We start from the raw sequence: 18,232 nt of genomic DNA, 5'->3' as shown, positions 1-18,232 counted from the left end.
TCTGGAGCCGGGGGGGGGGGGGGGTGGGCACATGCACAGCCGTGCCACCCTGACCCGTATGCTGGCTGCGAGACACGGCACCACCAGAAGGGTGGAACCCGGGGGAGCGGGTGGCCAACATCCCCAGGTCCTGGGGTCCACCTTGGGATAGAGGGGCAGCTAGTACCGGCTGCCCCTGCCCCTGCATCGCCTGGCTCTGCCAGCCCTGGCGGCTCCCCATGGTCCACAACATCGTGTCGACGCCCTCAGCGATGCGCCTCAGTGACTGGGACAAGCTCCGCAGTGCCTCGGCCATTCGCATCCTGTCCGCAGAACCTCATCAAGGTCAGCCTGGTGCCGGGTCGCACCCCCCCCCCCAGCGAGTTGGACATTCAGCCGAGACCCTCAGCCATGGCCGACACCAACTACGCGACGCCTTGGACATGTTCACTCAAGGTGCCGCGACATCGTGCACCAGGCTCTCCACTGCGGTCGCCACCCTCTGATTGCTGTCTCGCCTGGGGGTTCCTGCCTCCACCTGATGAAGCTGGCTTCAATTGGGCCAAGGCGGTGCTGCATAGGAAGAGGGTGAGATTCGGAATGCTGCAGCCAGCGCGACTGTGGGTCACATATCAGGATCGACACCACTATTTTGAAACCCCAGAAGAGGCTTGGACCGTTATCCAAACGGAAAAAGTGGACTCAAACTGAGGGTCTGTGGTTGTGGGGGAGATGTTGACTGTATACAGGGTTGTAAATATGGGTAAAGAATGTTTCACGGGTTGGGCGATGGATGGGGATGGGGGAAGAGTGTTTGATGGGGGGACAGTGAGGAATGTGGGTGCCGGTGCTGGAGGGAGAGGAGGCCCGGGGATGGGGGAATTGAATAAGGCCGCAACAGGAGCTGCGCCACAGGGGGCGGGGCTGACTCAGGAAAGCGCGGGCTTTTTCCCACGTTAGGGAAGGGTGAGGGGGGGAGGGGGATTGAGGAGCGCAAGGAGGAGGAGGGATTTCCACACGGGGGGGGGGTCAACGGGAAGGCGGGGGAAGCCGGGGTCAGCAGGAGTCAGCTGACTTACGGAAGTATTATGGGGGGAGCAAAAGAGCTAGACCTGGATCTAGCGGGGGAGGGGGGGTGCGCGGGGGGAGGGGGGGGGAAATAGGGTTGCTGCTGCATTGGCCGAGGGGGAACTGAAAACGGAAGAGGTGGTCGGGGCGGGGGTTCCCCGTCTGGGGGACTGGAGGGTGCGGGAGGCGCGGGCACGGGACTGACCTAAAATAGGAGATGGCTAGTCGGCAGGGGTGGGGGGGAGAGCCCCCCAATCTGGCTGATCACGTGGAATGTGAAGGGCCTAAATGGGCCGGTTAAGAGGGCCCCGAGTGTTCGCGCACTTAAAGGGACTGAAGGCAGACGTGGTCATGCTTCAGGAGACACATCTGAAGGTGGCAGATCAGGTCAGGTGAAGGAAGGGATGGGTAGGACAGGTGTTCCATTCGGGGCTGGATGCGAAGAATAGAGGGGTGGCAATACTGGTGGGGAAGCGGGTGTCGTTCGAGGCCAAGAACATAGTAGCGGACAATGGAGGTCGATACGTGGTGGTGAGCGGTAGGTTGCAGGGAACGTGGGTGGTGTTGGTAAATGTATACTCCCCGAACTGGGACGATGCTGGATTCATGAAGCGTATGTTGGGGCGTATTCCGGACTTGGAGGTAGGAAGCTTGATAATGGGGGGGGGGGATTTCAACACGGTGTTGGACCCAGCACTGGATCGCTCCAGATCTAGGACCGGAAAGAGGCCGGCTGCAGCCAAGGTGCTGAGGGGGTTTATGGACCAGATGGGGGGAGTGGATCCGTGGAGATTTGCCAGGCCTTTGGCCAGAGAATTTTCTTTTTTTTCTCCCACGTACATAAGGCCTACTCCCGGATAGTTTTTTTTGTTCTGGGCAGGGCGTTGATCCCGAAAGTGGAGGGAACAGAGTATTCGGCCATAGCCATTTCAGACCACGCCCTGCATTGGGTGGAACTAGAGTTGGGAGAGGAGAGGGGCCAACGCCCGCTGTGGCGGTTGGATGTGGGACTGTTGGCAGACGAGGAAGTGTGCGGGAGGGTGCGGGGGTGCATTGAAAGATATTTGGAGGCCAACGACAACGGGGAGGTGCAGGTGTGAGTAGTATGGGAGGCGCTGAAGGTGGTGGTCAGGGGATAAAGTTCGCCTTGAGAGGGTCTGGGCAATGGTTCTCCAGGCGGTGGCAACCGTTCCTAGACTATCTCGCGGAGCGTTAGATGAAGTTCGGTCGACAGCAGCAGCAACCCAGGGGGGGAGGGGGGGTGGGGGGGGGGGGCGGGGGGAGGGGGCGTCATCTCTTTCGGGGGGGGGTGGATGGGGAAGGGGGGTTTGCCTGGGGGCACTTGAGCAAGGAAATACATAAATGTTCAGGAAAGTTGATACGTGCGGGAGGAATCCAATGTACAAAGTTCTGTATTATGTTGATTTGATATGTTTATGTCTTGCTATGCGACTTTTCTTTTCTTTTTGTTACGGGGGGGTGGGGTTTGTATGGTTGAAACTTTTGTTGCAAAATTCTTAAAAAACATTTTTTTTAAAAAAGTTACAAGTTAGCTAGGAAGGACCTAAAGAGAGAGCCAAGAAGAGCCAGGAGGGGACATGAGAAGTCTTTGGCAGATAGGATCAAGGATAATCCTAAAGCTTTCTATAGATATGTCAGGAATAAAAGAATGACTAGGGTAAGAGTAGGGCCAGTCAAGGACAGTAGTGGGAAGTTGTGCTTGGAGTCCGAGGAGATAGGAGAGGTGCTAAATGAATATTTTTCGTCAGTATTCACACAGGAAAAAGACAATGTTGTCGAGGAGAATACTGAGATTCAGGCTACTAGACTAGAAGGGCTTGAGGTTCATACGGAGGAGGTGTTAACAATTGTGGAAAGTGTGTTCGAGTACATTAGATAGGTCGTTTTTTGTACAGTGTGTGCAGGAGGGTTTCCTGACACAATATGTTGACAGGCCAATAAGAGGCGAGGCCACGTTGGATTTGGTTTTGGGTAATGAACCAGGCCAGGTGTTGGATTTGGAGGTAGGAGAGCACTTTGGGGACAGTGACCACAATTCGGTGACGTTTACGTTAGTGATGGAAAGGGATAAGTATACTCCGCAGGGCAAGAGTTATAGCTGGGGGAAGGGCAATTATGATGCCATTAGACGTGACTTGGGGGGGGTAGGTTGGAGAAGTAGGCTGCAAGTGTTGGGCACACTGGATAAGTGGAGCTTGTTCAAGGATCAGCTACTGCGTGTTCTTGATAAGTACGTACCGGTCAGGCAGGGAGGAAGGCGTAGAGCGAGGGAACCGTGGTTTACCAAGGAAGTGGAATCTCTTGTTAAGAGGAAGAAGGAGGCCTATGTGAAGATGAGGTGTGAAGTTTCAGTTGGGGCGATGGATAGTTACAAGGTAGCGAGGAAGAATCTAAAGAGAGAGCTAAGACGAGCAAGAAGGGGACATGAGAAGTATTTGGCAGGTAGGATCAAGGAAAACCCAAAAGCTTTCTATAGGCGAACTATATCTTTTCCAGTCAATATTTGGAAAGTTAAAGTCTCCCATAATAACTACCCTGTTACCTTCGCTCTTATCCAGGATCATTCTCGCCATCCTTTCCTCTACATCCCTAGAACTGTTTGGAGGCATATAGAAAACTCCCAACAGGGTGACCTCTCCTTTCCTGTTTCTAACCTCAGCCCATACTACCTCGGAAGATGAGTCCCCATCTAGCATCCTCTCCGCCACCGTAATACTGCTCTTGACTAGCAGCGCCACACCTCCCCCTCTTTTGCCTCCTTCTCTGAGCTTACTAAAATACCTAAACCCCGGAACCTGCAACATCCATTCCTGTCCCTGCTCTATCCATGTCTCCAAAATGGCCACAACATCAAAGTCCCAGGTACCAACCCATGCTGCCAGTTCCCCTACCTTATTTCGTATACTCCTGGCATTGAAGTAGACACACTTCAAACCACCTACCTGAACACTGGCCCCCTCCTGCGACATCAAATCTGTGCTCCTGACCTCTATACTCTCATTCTCCCGTACCCTAAAACTACAATCCAGGTTCCCATGCCCCTGCTGCATTAGTTCAAACCCCCCCAAAGAGCACTAACAAATCTCCCCCCCAGGATATTTGTGCCCCTCAGGTTCAGATGTCGACCATCCTGTCTGTAGAGGTCGTACCTTCCCCAGAAAGAGCCCTAGTTATCCAGAAATCTGAATCCCTCCCGCCTGCACCATCCCTGTAACCACGTGTTTAATTGCTCTCTCTCCCTATTCCTCATCTCATTATCACGTGGCACAGGCAACAACCCAGAGATAACAACTCTGTTTGTTCTCGTTCTGAGCTTCCATCCTAGCTCCCTGAAAGCCTGCCTGACATCCTTGTCCCCTTTCCTACCTATGTCGTTAGTGCCAATGTGGACCACGACTTGGGGCTGCTCCCCTTCCCCCTTAAGGACCCGGAAAACACGATCCGAGACATCACGTACCCTTGCACCTGGGAGGCAACATACCAAACGTGAGTCTCTCTCGCTCCCACAAAATCTCCTATCTGTGCCCCTGACTATCGAGTCCCCAATTACTAATGCTCTGCTCCTCTCCCCCCTTCCCTTCTGAGCAACAGGGACAGACTCCGTGCCAGAGGCCCGTACCCCATGGCTTACCCCTGGTAAGTCCCCCCCACAAGTATTCAAAGCGGTATACTTGTTTCTCAGGGGAACGACCGCAGGGGATCCCTGCACTGACTGTTTCTTCCCAGTCCCTCTTACAGTTACCCATCTATCTCCAACCTTTGGTGTAACTAATTCCCTGAAGCTGCTATCTATGACCCCCTCTGCCTCCCGAATGATCCGAAGTTCTTCCAACTCCAGCTCCAGTTCCCTAACTCGGTCTTGGAGGAGCTGGAGATGGCAGCACTTCCTGCAGGTAAAATCAGCAGGGACACTAACTGCATCCCTCACCTCAAACATCCTTCAGGAGGAACATTGCACTCCCTTCCCTGCCATCCCTCTAACTTTCAACCAAGATCTGGCTAACAACTGAATTTTAAAAAAAAAATAATAATAATACAATATGGTACTTACCTCACACCAATGGGTTTTATTATTTGGTTAGAGGAGGGCGGGCGGGAGACACTACACGTGTAGTGTCTCGGGTTTCCTCTCCACCAGAATCTATTGGTGAGGGACTTCCCAAAAGTCCGCGGGTCGAACTTCCTGTTCCCGCGGCAAAGAGGAACAGAAACGGGACCAGGTAAGTGTTTACTTAAATACTCACCCAGCAGCAGCCCCCGCACTCCACTCCCGCTGAAACTCCAAGAGATGCTCCTGCAAGGTAAGTTATTTTAAACTTCAATACTCACCCAGCAGCAGCCTCCGCACTCCGCTCCCGCTGAAACTCCAAGTGATTGCCCCTGCAAGGTAAGTTATTTTAAACCTAAATACTCACCTCCCGGCAACCCCTGCATGCCGCTTCCCAGAAGTTCGCGGGTCGAACTTCCTGTTCCCGCCTTAAAAAAAGTTTTTTTTTTTTTTTAAATACAACAGCAGCAAAGAGGAACAGAAACGGGAACAGAAACAGATAGAGCAATAAGGAGTGTAACTGTAAAGGGACAGAGGGACAGTCAGAGCAGGAGCTTGCGAGGAGTGTGATAGAAGGAAAGATGGCGGAGAGCTCTGTGGCGTCGTTTCCCGCTCGGGGGTCCACGGAACAGTTGGTGGAGATTATGATGGTTACGTTTTGGCAGCAAAGGCAGAAGGCCTCAGAAGGCCTGGCTAAGACGGCTGACCCAATTGGGGCAGCCATTGAGAGAGTGGAGCAGAGGTTGGAGCACACACTGCCTCGCTCCAAAATGTGGAAGAGTCGGTTGCAGGCCATGAGGGCCTGTTGGCCTCGTGGGAGACAGAGATTATACCGGTGGCAGAGTGCCAAAGGAAGCTGAGGGAGAAAGTGGCCGACTTGGAGAAGCGGTCGAGGAGACAGAATCTCCAGATTGTCGGGTTGCCTGAATGCATTTAAGGAATGTAGGCCACAAAATATATAGCCAACCCCAAGATGGATCGAGCGGACAGGTCGCTGAGGAGGGGGCTGAAGGCGGGAGAGCAGCCCAGGACGATGGTGGTACGACTGCACAGATATTTAGACAAGCAGACGATTCTGCCGTGGGCGAAGGAGACGAAGAAGCGCACCTGGGAAAAAAATGTGATTCGGATTGACCAGAATTTGGGGGTGGAATTGGGTTCAACAGGGTCAAAGTGGTCCTGTTGACGAAAGCAGTGAAGTTTGGAGTGCAGTACCCAGCTCGGTTTTAGGTCGGGTACCAGGACCAGGAGTTCGTCACTGACACACCAGAGGAGGCGATCAGGTTTTTGCGAGACCATTCTGAGGCCGTCCCGATGGCATGCGGCGTACTATGTGAGCACGCCGTTTTGGGGGGGGGGGCGGAGCATCGTAAAAAGGGCGCCGCCCCCGATTCTCCGGCCGATCGCCGAACACAATTTTGGCGTCGGAGAATCCAGCCCGTTGTGTTTTTGCAAGAGACTCATTTGAAGGTGGTGGTTCAGGCGAGGCTGGGGAAGGGATGGGTGGGACAAGTGTTTCATTCGGGGCTGGATATGAAGGCGAGAGGGTGGCAGTGTTGGTTAATAAAAGGGTCCTTTGTGGTGGGCAGCATAGTGGCAGACTGTAGTGGGGGGGGGGGTGGTAGATTTCTGATGACAGGCCGGAAGAAGCCCTCGATGTTGGTGAACATTTATGTCCCAATTGGGTGATGTGGAGTTTACGAGGCAAGTCCTGGCAAAGATCCCGGGCCTGGACTCGCACCGGCTGAACATGGCGGGGGGGGAGGTCTGTGAGAGTGTCGGCAATGGCGAAGGGGTTGCTGGGGTTTATGGAGCGAATGGGGGCGGCGAACCAGTGGCAGTTTGAGAGACCGAGGGCGATGGAATTATTATTTTTTTCACATGTCCACAGAGGGTACTCCCGAGTTGATTTTTTAATCCTGGACAAGGCACTGCTGGCGGGAGTGGTTGGGACCGAGTATTCGGCGATTGTGGCACACTGGGATTTGCGGACAAGGGGGGAAAGCTCCCAGAAGTTGCAGTGGAGGATGGATTGTGGGGGCCATTGGCCGATAAGGAGGTCTGTGAGAAGATTGGGGTAACTATCCGGAACTATGTGGAGCACAATAAGACGGGAGGTCTCAGCGGCGAGGTTAGGGGAGTCATTGAAGGCAGTGGTGAGAGGGGAGTTGATTTTGATTAGGGTGCGTAGGATGAAGGCGGAGGGGGTGAAAAGGCTGAGGCTGATGGAGTCCATTCTGGCGGTGGACCAGAAGCACTCGGAGGCGCTTGAGGAGGTGCTGCTGAAGGAGAGGCAGAAACCCCATGTGGTGAATGTATTCACCTAATGCATGATACTGTAACCTATGACCTGGAAGTAGTGATACGAACTGCTTCCAGGTACTGTACTGTAACCCCGATGGGCTCCGCCTCTGGCTCCGCCCTCACCGGGGCCATATATAGACCGGCCACCTGTGGGCGGCACTCATCTGTACAACCGCCTCTGGCTAGGCAAGTTCATGATTAACAAAGCCTAATGTTCACTCGCTCTCCCTGCCTCTCGGTGAATTGAAGGTACATCAATTTATTAATTATAGACAGCACCATGGAAGCCGCTCTAAAGCCAGACAGGCTCGAACTCGACGCCCGCGCGTCCGAAGCCAAAGAGATATTCGAACATTGGCTTCGATGCTCCGAGGACTACCTCGACCCCTCCACAACGCCTCCCACGGAGACCCTCAAGCTGCGACTCCCCCACGCTCGGGTGAGCCATCGAATCTCAGTAATGATCGAGAAAGCGGCCACGTACGAGGCGGCGGTCGCAACCCTCAAGGCACACTTCGTGAAGCCCGTAAATGAGGTGTTCGCCAGACACCTCCTCACTACTCACCATCAACGTGCCGGAGAATCGCTGGACGAGTATCTGGAAACCCTGACTCTACTCGCGAGGAACTGCAGCTGTCGAGATGTGACGGCAGAGGAACACATGAACTCACAGATCCGGGACACCTACGTGGCTGGGGTCCGCGCGAACTACATCAGGCAGCGCCTGCTGGAAAACAGAACCTCTGACCTGCGGGACACGGTAAAGCTAGCTACCTCGCTAGAGGTGGCCTACCAGAACCTCAGTGCGTTCCCCGTGGACCCGGCAAACCCCTCGTGGACACTCTCGTCGCGGCCCCCGTCGGACCCGACTACGTCGCAGGCCTGCGCCGCGCGGCTGCCAGCCCAGCCCGGGGAACCGCAGTGCTACTTCTGCGGCCAGGGCCAACACCCCCGGCAGCGTTGCCCAGCCCGCACAGCGATGGGCAGCGACTGAGGGAAAAAGGGGCACTTTGCTAGAGTCTGTCTGGGCCGAACTAAGGCCCAGAAATCGAAAACGCACCAGGCCCGACACATGGACTCGCAGCCTCTCAGACCCCGCAATGTGGCTGCGTGCCTGCCCGGAACGCCCCCGCCAGATGCGTCATCAGCATCGTGCGACTCGTGGGGGCCGCCCTCTTGGTCGCCGGCCCCAACACCGACAGACACGTGCGACCGATGGGGGCTGCCATCTTGGTCGCCATCTTCGCCCCAGCCCAACACGTGCGACTCATGGGGGCCACCATCTTGTGATTCCCACCGACCACACAGGCTACCCGCAGCTGGGCGCAGTCACCCTCGACCAGTCGTAGCCAAAACAGCTGAGGAACTCCATGATGGTCGTCCGGGTCAGCGGGCACAAGCCCCCCTGTCCTTTCGACTCCGGGAGCACGGAGAGCTTTGTCCACCCCGACACAGTAAGGCGCTGCTCCCTCCACACCTACCCAGCCTCCCAAACAATCTCCCTTGCCTCCGGGTCCCATTCGGTTCAGATTCGGGGGTACTGTATCGCGAACCTCGATACTGCTCGGATTGGACTTTCAATGTAGTCACCGAAGCCTGACCTTACAGTTCGGCGGACCCTTGCCCCCCGTCACGGTGTGCAGCCTCGCGACCCTCAAGGTCTTCCCCCTTCACTCTTTGCGAACCTCACTCCTGACTGTAAGCCCATCGCCACCAGGAGCAGGCGGTACAGTTCGCTAGACATGACGTTTATCGAGTCGGAGGTCCAGCGACTGTTGAGTGAAGGGATCATCGAGGCCAGCAACAGGCCCTGGAGAGCGCAAGTCGTGGTCGTCCGGACCGGGGAAAAGAATCGGATGGTTGTGGACTACAGCCAGACCATTAACCGGTTCACGCAACTGGATGCGTACCCCCTCCCCCGCATAGCGGAGATGGTCAATCAGATCGCACAGTACCGTGTGTTCTCAACGGTCGATCTGAAGTCGGCCTACCACCAGCTCCCAATCCGGCCGGAAGAGCGCCACTACACTGCCTTTGAAGCAGCCGGCCGACTCTTCCACTTCCTCAGAGTCCCCTTCGGCATCACTAACGGGGTCTCGGTCTTTCAGAGAACAATGGACCGAATGGTGGACCAGTACGGTTTGCGGGCTACATACCCGTACTTGGACAATGTCACCATCTGCGGCCATGATCAACAGGACCATGACGCCAACCTTCAGAGGTTCCTCCAGGCCGCCCAATCCCTCGACCTCACATACAACAAAGAAAAGTGCGTCTTCCGTACTACCCGACTATCCATCCTCGGCTGCGTCGCGGAGAACGGAGTCCTAGGGCCCGACCCCGACCGTATGCGCCCCCTCACGGAACTCCCCCCTCCCCACAGCCTCAAGGCCCTAAAACGATGCCTGGGGCTGTTCTCATACTACGACCAGTGGGTCCCCTATTATGCGGATAAAGCCCGCCCACTTATACAAACCACCAGTTTCCCCCTGACGGATGGGGTCCGCTCGGCCTTCAGCCGCATCAAGGCCGACATCACCAAGGCCGCAATGCACGCGGTGGACGGGTCCATCACTTTTCAGGTAGAGAGCGATGCGTCAGACGTCGCACTGGCCGCCACCCTCAACCAGGCGGGCAGGCCAGTAGCATTCTTCTCTAGGACCCTCCACGCTTCCGAAATCCGACACTCCTCGGTCGAGAAGGAAGCACAAGCCATAGTGGAAGCCATGCGGCCCTGGAGGCACTACCTAGCCGGTAGGAGGTTCACCCTCGTCACCAACCAATGATCGGTAGCCTTCATGTTTGACAACGCACAACGGGGCAAAATAAAAAATGACAAAATCTTGAGGTGGAGGATCGAACTCTCCACCAACTCGTACGATATCAAGTTTCATCCTGGGAAGCTCAACGAGCCCCCAGATGCCCTGTCCCACGGCACATGCGCCATGCGCAAGATGACCGATTTCGGGCTATCCACAATGACCTCTGTCACCCGGGGGTCACCCGGCTTACCCACTTCATTAAGGCCCGCAATCTGCCCTTCTCCACCGAGGGGGTCAAGGCAATGACCAGGGACTGCCAAGTCTTCGCGGAGTGCAAACCGCACTTCTACCAGCCAGACAAGACCCGCCTGGTAAAGGCCTTGTAATAATATACACACAGGTATATGATGGTGCACAGACAGGCAGTGATTGACACACAGGATGACCAATGAACATACAGAACACAGCAGCCAATCACCAGACAGGACACGGCCACTATAAAGCCAGAGGGCACTAGTTTTCCCGCTCTCTCGGGATCCAGCCTCTGAGACAGTCAGAGCCTGTGAGCAACAACTAGACCATCAACCATGTGGCAGTGAGATAGTCTGGTCAGGTTAGCCTCAGGTCTCCAGTCAACTCAGCACAGTGTCAACCCACAGTTCAAGCATGTTTAATAGTTAAGAGTTCAATAAAATCGAGTTGCATTTATTCAAGTGTTGGAAGCCTGTCTCTCTCTCTGCTGCAGTAAACGCAGTCCTTGCAGACCCGGCATACCCAACACATCCTGGTACCAGTGAGTTATGCTCGAGTTTGACGGACCTACCTTGAGATAGTCTGCCTTTGACCAGCGATCAGCCATCCGGTAACATGGACAGTGTCCGCCCTCCCCCGCCGCTCCGCATCGCCGGCAACCTCGGCCCGCAGCTCCGCATCGCCGGCAACCTCGGCCCGCAGCTCCGCATCGCCGGCAACCTCGGCCCGCAGCTCCGCATCGCCACAACCTCGGCCCGCAGCTCTGCATCGCCGGCAACCTCGGCCCGCAGCTCCGCATCGCCGGCAACCTCGGCCCGCAGCTCCGCATCGCCGGCAACCTCGGCCCGCAGCTCCGCATCGCCGGCAACCTCGGCCCGCCGCTCCGCATCGCGGCAACCTCGGCCCGCCGCTCCGCATCGCCGGCAACCTCGGCCCGCAGCTCCGCATCGCCGGCAACCTCGGCCCGCAGCTCCGCATCGCCGGCAACCTCGGCCCGCCGCTCCGCATCGCCGGCAACCTCGGCCCGCAGCTCCGCATCGCCGGCAACCTCGGCCCGCAGCTCCGCATCGCCGGCAACCTCGGCCCGCAGCTCCGCATCGCCGGCAACCTCGGCCCGCAGCTCCGCATCGCCGGCAACCTCGGCCCGCAGCTCCGCATCGCCGGCAACCTCGGCCCGCCGCTCCGCATCGCCGGCAACCTCGGCCCGCAGCTCCGCATCGCCGGCAACCTCGGCCCGCAGCTCCGCATCGCCGGCAACCTCGGCCCGCAGCTCAGCATCGCCGGCAACCTCGGCCCGCAGCTCCGCATCGCCGGCAACCTCGGCCCGCAGCTCCGCATCGCCGGCAACCTCGGCCCGCAGCTCAGCATCGCCGGCAACCTCGGCCCGCAGCTCCGCATCGCCGGCAACCTCGGCCCGCAGCTCCGCATCGCCGGCAACCTCGGCCCGCAGCTCCGCATCGCCGCAACCTCGGCCCGCAGCTCCGCATCGCCGCAACCTCGGCCCGCAGCTCCGCATCGCCGGCAACCTCGGCCCGCAGCTCAGCATCGCCGGCAACCTCGGCCCGCAGCTCCGCATCGCCGGCAACCTCGGTGCGAACTGGAAGATTTTCAAGCCGAAGTTCCAGCTGTATCTTGACATCACCGACCTGGAAACCGCATCAGGTGCCAGGAAGATTGCTCTCTTCCTCTCTACAGCCGGGGACCACGCTATCCACATCTTCAACTCCCTCACCTTTGCTGAAGGCGAGGCCAAGACAAAGTTTAAAACAGTCCTGCTGAAGTTCGACAGCCACTGTGACATCGAAGCCAACGAGAGCTTTGAACGCTGTGTGTTCCAGCAGAGGCTGCAGGGTGAGGATGAACCTTTTCAGTCCTTCTTAGCCCATCTCCCTATCCTCGCGCAGTCCTGCAACTCCGGCTCCACTTCCAACTCCATGATCCGCTACCAGATCGTTTTCGGGGTCCACTTCCACCCCCTTCACCAGCAGCTCCTTAAAGTTAAGCAGCTCACCCTCACCATCGCCATCGAAACCTGCGTCCTACACGAGCACGCTAATGACCGGTACTCCCATATCAAGGCGGCAAAGATGGCGTGGCCAGGCCCCCACAATGTGGAGTGGGTGCGGGCCGTAAAACAGCTCCAGGGCCTGAATCTGGATGAGGGCGGCCATTTCGCGCGCTTTTCCCGGGCTCCTGCGCATGCGCGCAACGACCGAGGGGACGGCGAGGCCGACGACCGAACTGCGCAGGTGCGCACATCGTTCGACCGCACTGCGCATGCGCGGTGGCGCACGGAGCGTCCTGACGTCGGCGCCATGTCGTGCAACAACTGTGGCTCCGCCCATTTAAAGCGGCAATGTCCCGCGAAATCTCGACGCTGTCTCCAGTGTGGCAAGCTTGGCCACTACGCAGCCCTGTGCAGATCTGCTCAACTGCCCAATACACAGCGATCCCAGCCGCAGCGCAGGAACGTCCGGTCAGTACAGCAACCCGTTGCAGACCCAGATCCGACATAGTTCCAGATTCCGACACCGAGGGCCTCACATCCCCATTCCGGGTGGGCATCATCACCAAGCATACGATGCTTTCAGCAAAGAAGGTGAAATAACTCCCAGTGATGAGCATTGATCCGGACGACGAGTGGTGCGCCACCCTTACGGTCAACAAGGCTCGCATACGCTTCAGGCTGGACACTGGCGCTTCAGCGAACCTCATTTCAAAGTCTGACCAGCGGGATGTGTCTGCCAGGTTGACGCCCATGTGGCCTTCGTGGCCTCCAATCTACCTGCCACGGATGAACGCCTCGTCCAAATTTGCCGCGAGAAGGTGGCTGACCCTTTGCGACAGCGTGTCATGCGCCACCTAACAGACGGGTGGCTCAAGGGCCAATGCCCTCAGTTCTATAACGTCAGATGATCTGGCGGTAGTAGACGGGGTTCTTCTAAAACTGGACCGCATTGTCATCCCGCAAAGCATGCGCCAGCTTGTCCAGGAACAACTACACAAGGGCCACCTAGGCGTGGAAAAGTGCCGCTGACGGGCCCGAGAGGCAGTGTACTGGCCCGGCATTAATGAGGACATCGCCAACACAGTGCTCAACTGCCCCACTTGTCAGCGCCTCCAGCCGGCCCAACCACGTGAGACCCTGCAGCCCCATGAGTTGATCACGTCACCTTGGTCCAAGGTGGGCATCGACCTGTTCCACGCGCTGGGCAGGGACTATGTCCTGATTGTAGACTATTTTTCAAACTACCCGGAGGTGGTACGTTTACACGACATCACAACGTCTGCAGTCATCCGTGCCTGTAAGGAGACCTTTGCTCGACACGGCATCCCACTCACAGTGATTTCGGACAATGGCCCCTGCTTCGCCAGCCAGGAATGGTCCAACTTTGCCAGGCGGTACAACTTTGTGCATGTGACATCCAGTCCCCTGTACCCCCAATCCAACGGCAAAGCGGAGAAGGGCGTCCACATCGTCAAACGGCTCCTCTGCAAGGCTGCCGATGCGGGATCCGATTTCTACCTCGTCCTGCTGGCCTTTCGCTCGGCCCCACTGTCCACTGGCCTGTCGCCAGCCCAGCTGCTCATGGGTCGCACCCTGAGGATGACGGTGCCGTCCATTCACGTCCCAGACCTCGACCACGTTCCGGTCCTTCGCCGGATGCAGCTGTCTCGAGCACAGCACAAGGCGGCTCATGACTCCCGTGCAGCTGATCTCCCTGCTCTGGCTCCAGATGACAACGTCCGCATCCATCTTCCGGATGGTGGCTGGTCGGCAACCGCTGTGGTTCTTCGGCAGGTGGCTCCCCGCTCGTTCCTGGTTCGTCTACCGGATGGTTCCATTCTGCGCCGTAATCGGCGTGCCCTTCGTCTCGTTCTGCGCTTGCTACGTGATCCTCCACTGTCGCCTCGCCCTCCTGCTGACCCTGCCATGGACTATGCAGAGATTCCGGTTACTCTGCATCCTCCTCACTCTGACGCAGTCCAGCCCACTCCTCAGCCGGCGGCTCCCGACCCACCCTCGAGGCGGTCAACCAGAATTCGTCGCCCACCTCAGAGACTTAATTTGTGAACTTTGCACTAATGGACTCTCTGTTCTGTTCTTCCGTTTAATCGTTCAAGTGGTTTGTATATAGTGTTCATCTCGTTATTCTTGTGACACACTGTTTATTTTCTGCACCAGGCACCTTCCCATGTAAATAGCTTAGTTTTATGTACATAGTCCTGTGAATATTTCACACACACGCAGTCACGAACATTCACCACACACTATGTATTGTCACGCAGGCACATTTTTTTATATAAAAGGGGGGATGTCATAATATACACCAGTATATCATGGTGCAGACACACACTGATGGACACACAGTGGGACCAATCAACATACACAACACCGCAGCCAATCACCAATGAGAGCACACGCACTATAAAGACAGGGGGCATCAGAGTTCCCGCTCATTCAAGTTGCAGCTAGCTAGGAGCACAGAGCTCACAGCCTGCAACACAGACATTCACCATGTGCTGAGTGCATCGACTGGTTAGGACAAGGCAAAGGTCTTTAGTTACAGCTGGTATTGTATTTACCCACAGTTCAATTATGTTTAAATAGTTAACCTTTTAATAAAATGGTGTTGCACTACTTCAAGTGTTGGTGACCTGTATGTGATCCAGAACACCCAACAAATCACCCTCTATCTGCACTAGACACCTTCCCATGTGAATACGTCAACATACGTTGTATATAGTCAGCCTCGTGTACACACACAAACTCACTATTTATTGACCTACACACATTTTTGACCTTCACACAATTTTTTTAATAAGTAAAAAAAAAAGGGGGGAGATGTCATAATATACACACAGGTATATGATGGTGCACAGACCTGCAGTGATTGACACACAGGATGACCAGTGAATACACAGAACACAGCAGCCATTCATCAGACAGGACACGACCACTATAAAGCCGGAGGGCACTAGTTTTCCCGCTCACTCGGGATCCAGCCTCTGAGACAGTCAGAGCCTGTGAGCAACAACTAGACCATCCACCATGTGGCAGTGAGATAGTCTGGTCAGGTTAGCCTCAGGTCTCCAGTCAACTCAGCCCAGTGTCAACCCACAGTTCAAGCATGTTTAATAGTTAAGAGTTCAATAAAATCGAGTTGCATTTCTTCTCTCTCTCTGCTGCAGTAAACGCAGTCCTCGCAGACCCAGCTTACCCAACACATCAGGCCTCCCGGCCCTTTGAGCGCCTAAGCATTGACTTCAAAGGGCCCCTCCCCATTACCAACCGTAATATATACTTCCTCACCGTCATCGATGAGTACTCCCGCTTCCCCTTCGCAGTCCCCTGCCCCGACATGGCCTTGGCCACTGTAATAAAGGCACTGCACAGCATCTTCACCCTGTTCGGTTTCCCTGCCTACGTCCACAGCGACCGGGCACATCGTTCATGAGCGATGAGCTACGTCAGTACCTGCTCAGCAAAGGCATCGCCTCGAGCAGGACTACGAGCTATAACCCGCAGGGAAACGGGCAGGTGGAGAGGGAGAACGCGACGGTCTGGAAGGCCATTCTTCTGGCCCTCAGGTCTAGAAGTCTCCCGACCCCCCGCTGGCAGGAGGTCCTCCCCGTCGCCCTCCACTCCATCAGGTCACTCCTCTGCACAGCCACGGACAAGACTCCTCACAATTGTTTGTTTCTCTTCCCCAGGAAGTCCATCTCCGGGGTCTCGCTCCCACCTTGGCTGACAACTCCGGGACCTGTCCGTCTCCGGAGGCACACGAGGAGCCATAAGACCAACGCCCTGCTCGAGAGGGTCCAGCTGCTACACGCCAACCCCCAGTACGCCTACACCGCGCACCAGGACGGACGGCAAGATACGGTCTCCCTATGGGACCTGGCGGCAGCTAGTTCCCCTGTCAACGCGCCCCCCCCTCCCCGCTGCCCGCTGCCACCCCCAGCGCCCTGTACGCTCCCCAGGGTCTCCTGTACTGGTCCATGCCGACATTGCTGCCACCCATCACCCCCCGCCTACCCCCACACCCCAACCGTCTCCGACACGCCGGACTGAGGCTCAAGCTCCAGACACAACGCCCCTGGAGTCACCACCTGCAACAACCGTGCCCGCCGCACTGCCAGAGCTGAGGAGGTCGAAGAGAACGATCCGGCCTCCAGAGAGACTGAATATGTAATGACCTCACGTCACCCCCGCTGGACTTGAATTTTTTAACAGGGGGTGAATGTGGTGAATGTATTCACCTAATGCATGTGATACTGTGACCTATGACCTGGAAGTGGTGATACAAGCTACTTCCAGGTCCTGTACTGTAACCCCGGTGGGCTCCACCTCTGGCTCCGGTCTCACCGGGGCCACATATAGACCGGCCACTCATCTGTACAACCGACTCTGGCTAGGCAAGTTCATGATTAATAAAGCCTAATGTTCACTCGCTCTCTCGGTGAATTGAAGGTATATCACCCCAAATGGAGTTTGGGCTAGCGTCGACAGGGGAAGAAGGGTTCTCCGCGAAGTGGAGGCTGTTCATTGATGTCTATGAGGGACAGTAGCACGTCAGTGGGGAGGGAGGAAGGGGGGGAGGGGAAGCTTGTTGTGTTCTGTTTGGGGTGGGGGTTGATACAGGGGAATAGGGGCAATTGTGCATGGTTAATTGTTGCTATTGTTGATTGCCAGTTTCTGTTTTGTATATATTTGAAAATACCTCCAATAAAATATTTTTCAATACAAAATAAATATGGATGAATAAACATACGTTTCTATAGATGTACGTATAGATGTATGTATAGATATATGTATAGATGTATACATATAGAGTTATGCACTGACTTGCGTATGCCACTTTACCAGTCTTACATCTTCAGTGAATCGAGAGAGATTCCACGCCCACCACATTCAGCTGGCGTTATGCAGGTCTGAACCACATTCCCTGGCAGCCGTCCTGACCCATTTATCCTCCGTGCCGGCTTTTCTTAAAGGGGAACTAGGAGAGGGGGAGTGGTAGATTAGAGGCTCTGGGAGCTGGAAGAGTTGAGGGAGGGCGGCGCCGTAGCACAGTGGTTAGCACTGCAGCCTCACAGCGCCAGGGAGAGTTGGAGCAGACTCGATGGGCCTTTTGCACCGTGGGGATTCTATGGAAGTGCAGGCCCTTGAGTCAGGCCCTGCAGGGTTGAATATCAATATCTAGGGTCCCGGGTTCGATTCCCGGCTTGGGTCACTGTCTGTGCGGAGTCTGCACGTTCTCCCCGTGTCTGCGTGGGTTTCCTCCGGGCGCTCCGGTTTCCTCCCACAAGTCCCGAAAGACGTGCTGTTAGGTGAATTGGACATTGCGAATGCTCCCTCTGTGACCCGAACAGGCGCCGGAATGTGGCGACTAGGGGCTTTTCACAGTAACTTCATTAGTGTTAATGTAAGCCGACTTGTGACACTAATAAAGATTATTATTAATTAGTATTATTATTACTACAGTGCTGGGTGCAACTCTGGAGAAAAATCATTGGGACATTAAGAATTTTTAAAATATATATTTTTTACTCATTTCTCTTTGCCGTTTATAAAAATGTCGGGGTGGGGGGGGGGGGGGCTGTCTGACAGCCAAACATCACCCAATTGGGTAATGAATCTTCTTGCTCCTCAATTGGCGTGGGAATGCCGAGTGTCACCAGGATGGATGTGTTGACCGCCTCATGGCCGGAGCACGGGGCTAGTCATGTGGGATGAAAGCTCCAGGAATAGATTGAATCGCAGTTGGCGACCCTGCCTTGAGTTGGGGAGTGA

Source organism: Scyliorhinus torazame, chromosome 30 (assembly GCF_047496885.1).
Source record: "Scyliorhinus torazame isolate Kashiwa2021f chromosome 30, sScyTor2.1, whole genome shotgun sequence".
Lineage (NCBI taxonomy): Eukaryota > Metazoa > Chordata > Chondrichthyes > Carcharhiniformes > Scyliorhinidae > Scyliorhinus > Scyliorhinus torazame.
The sequence above is the reverse complement of the archived record's forward strand: the minus strand, read 5'-3'. Positions refer to the sequence as shown.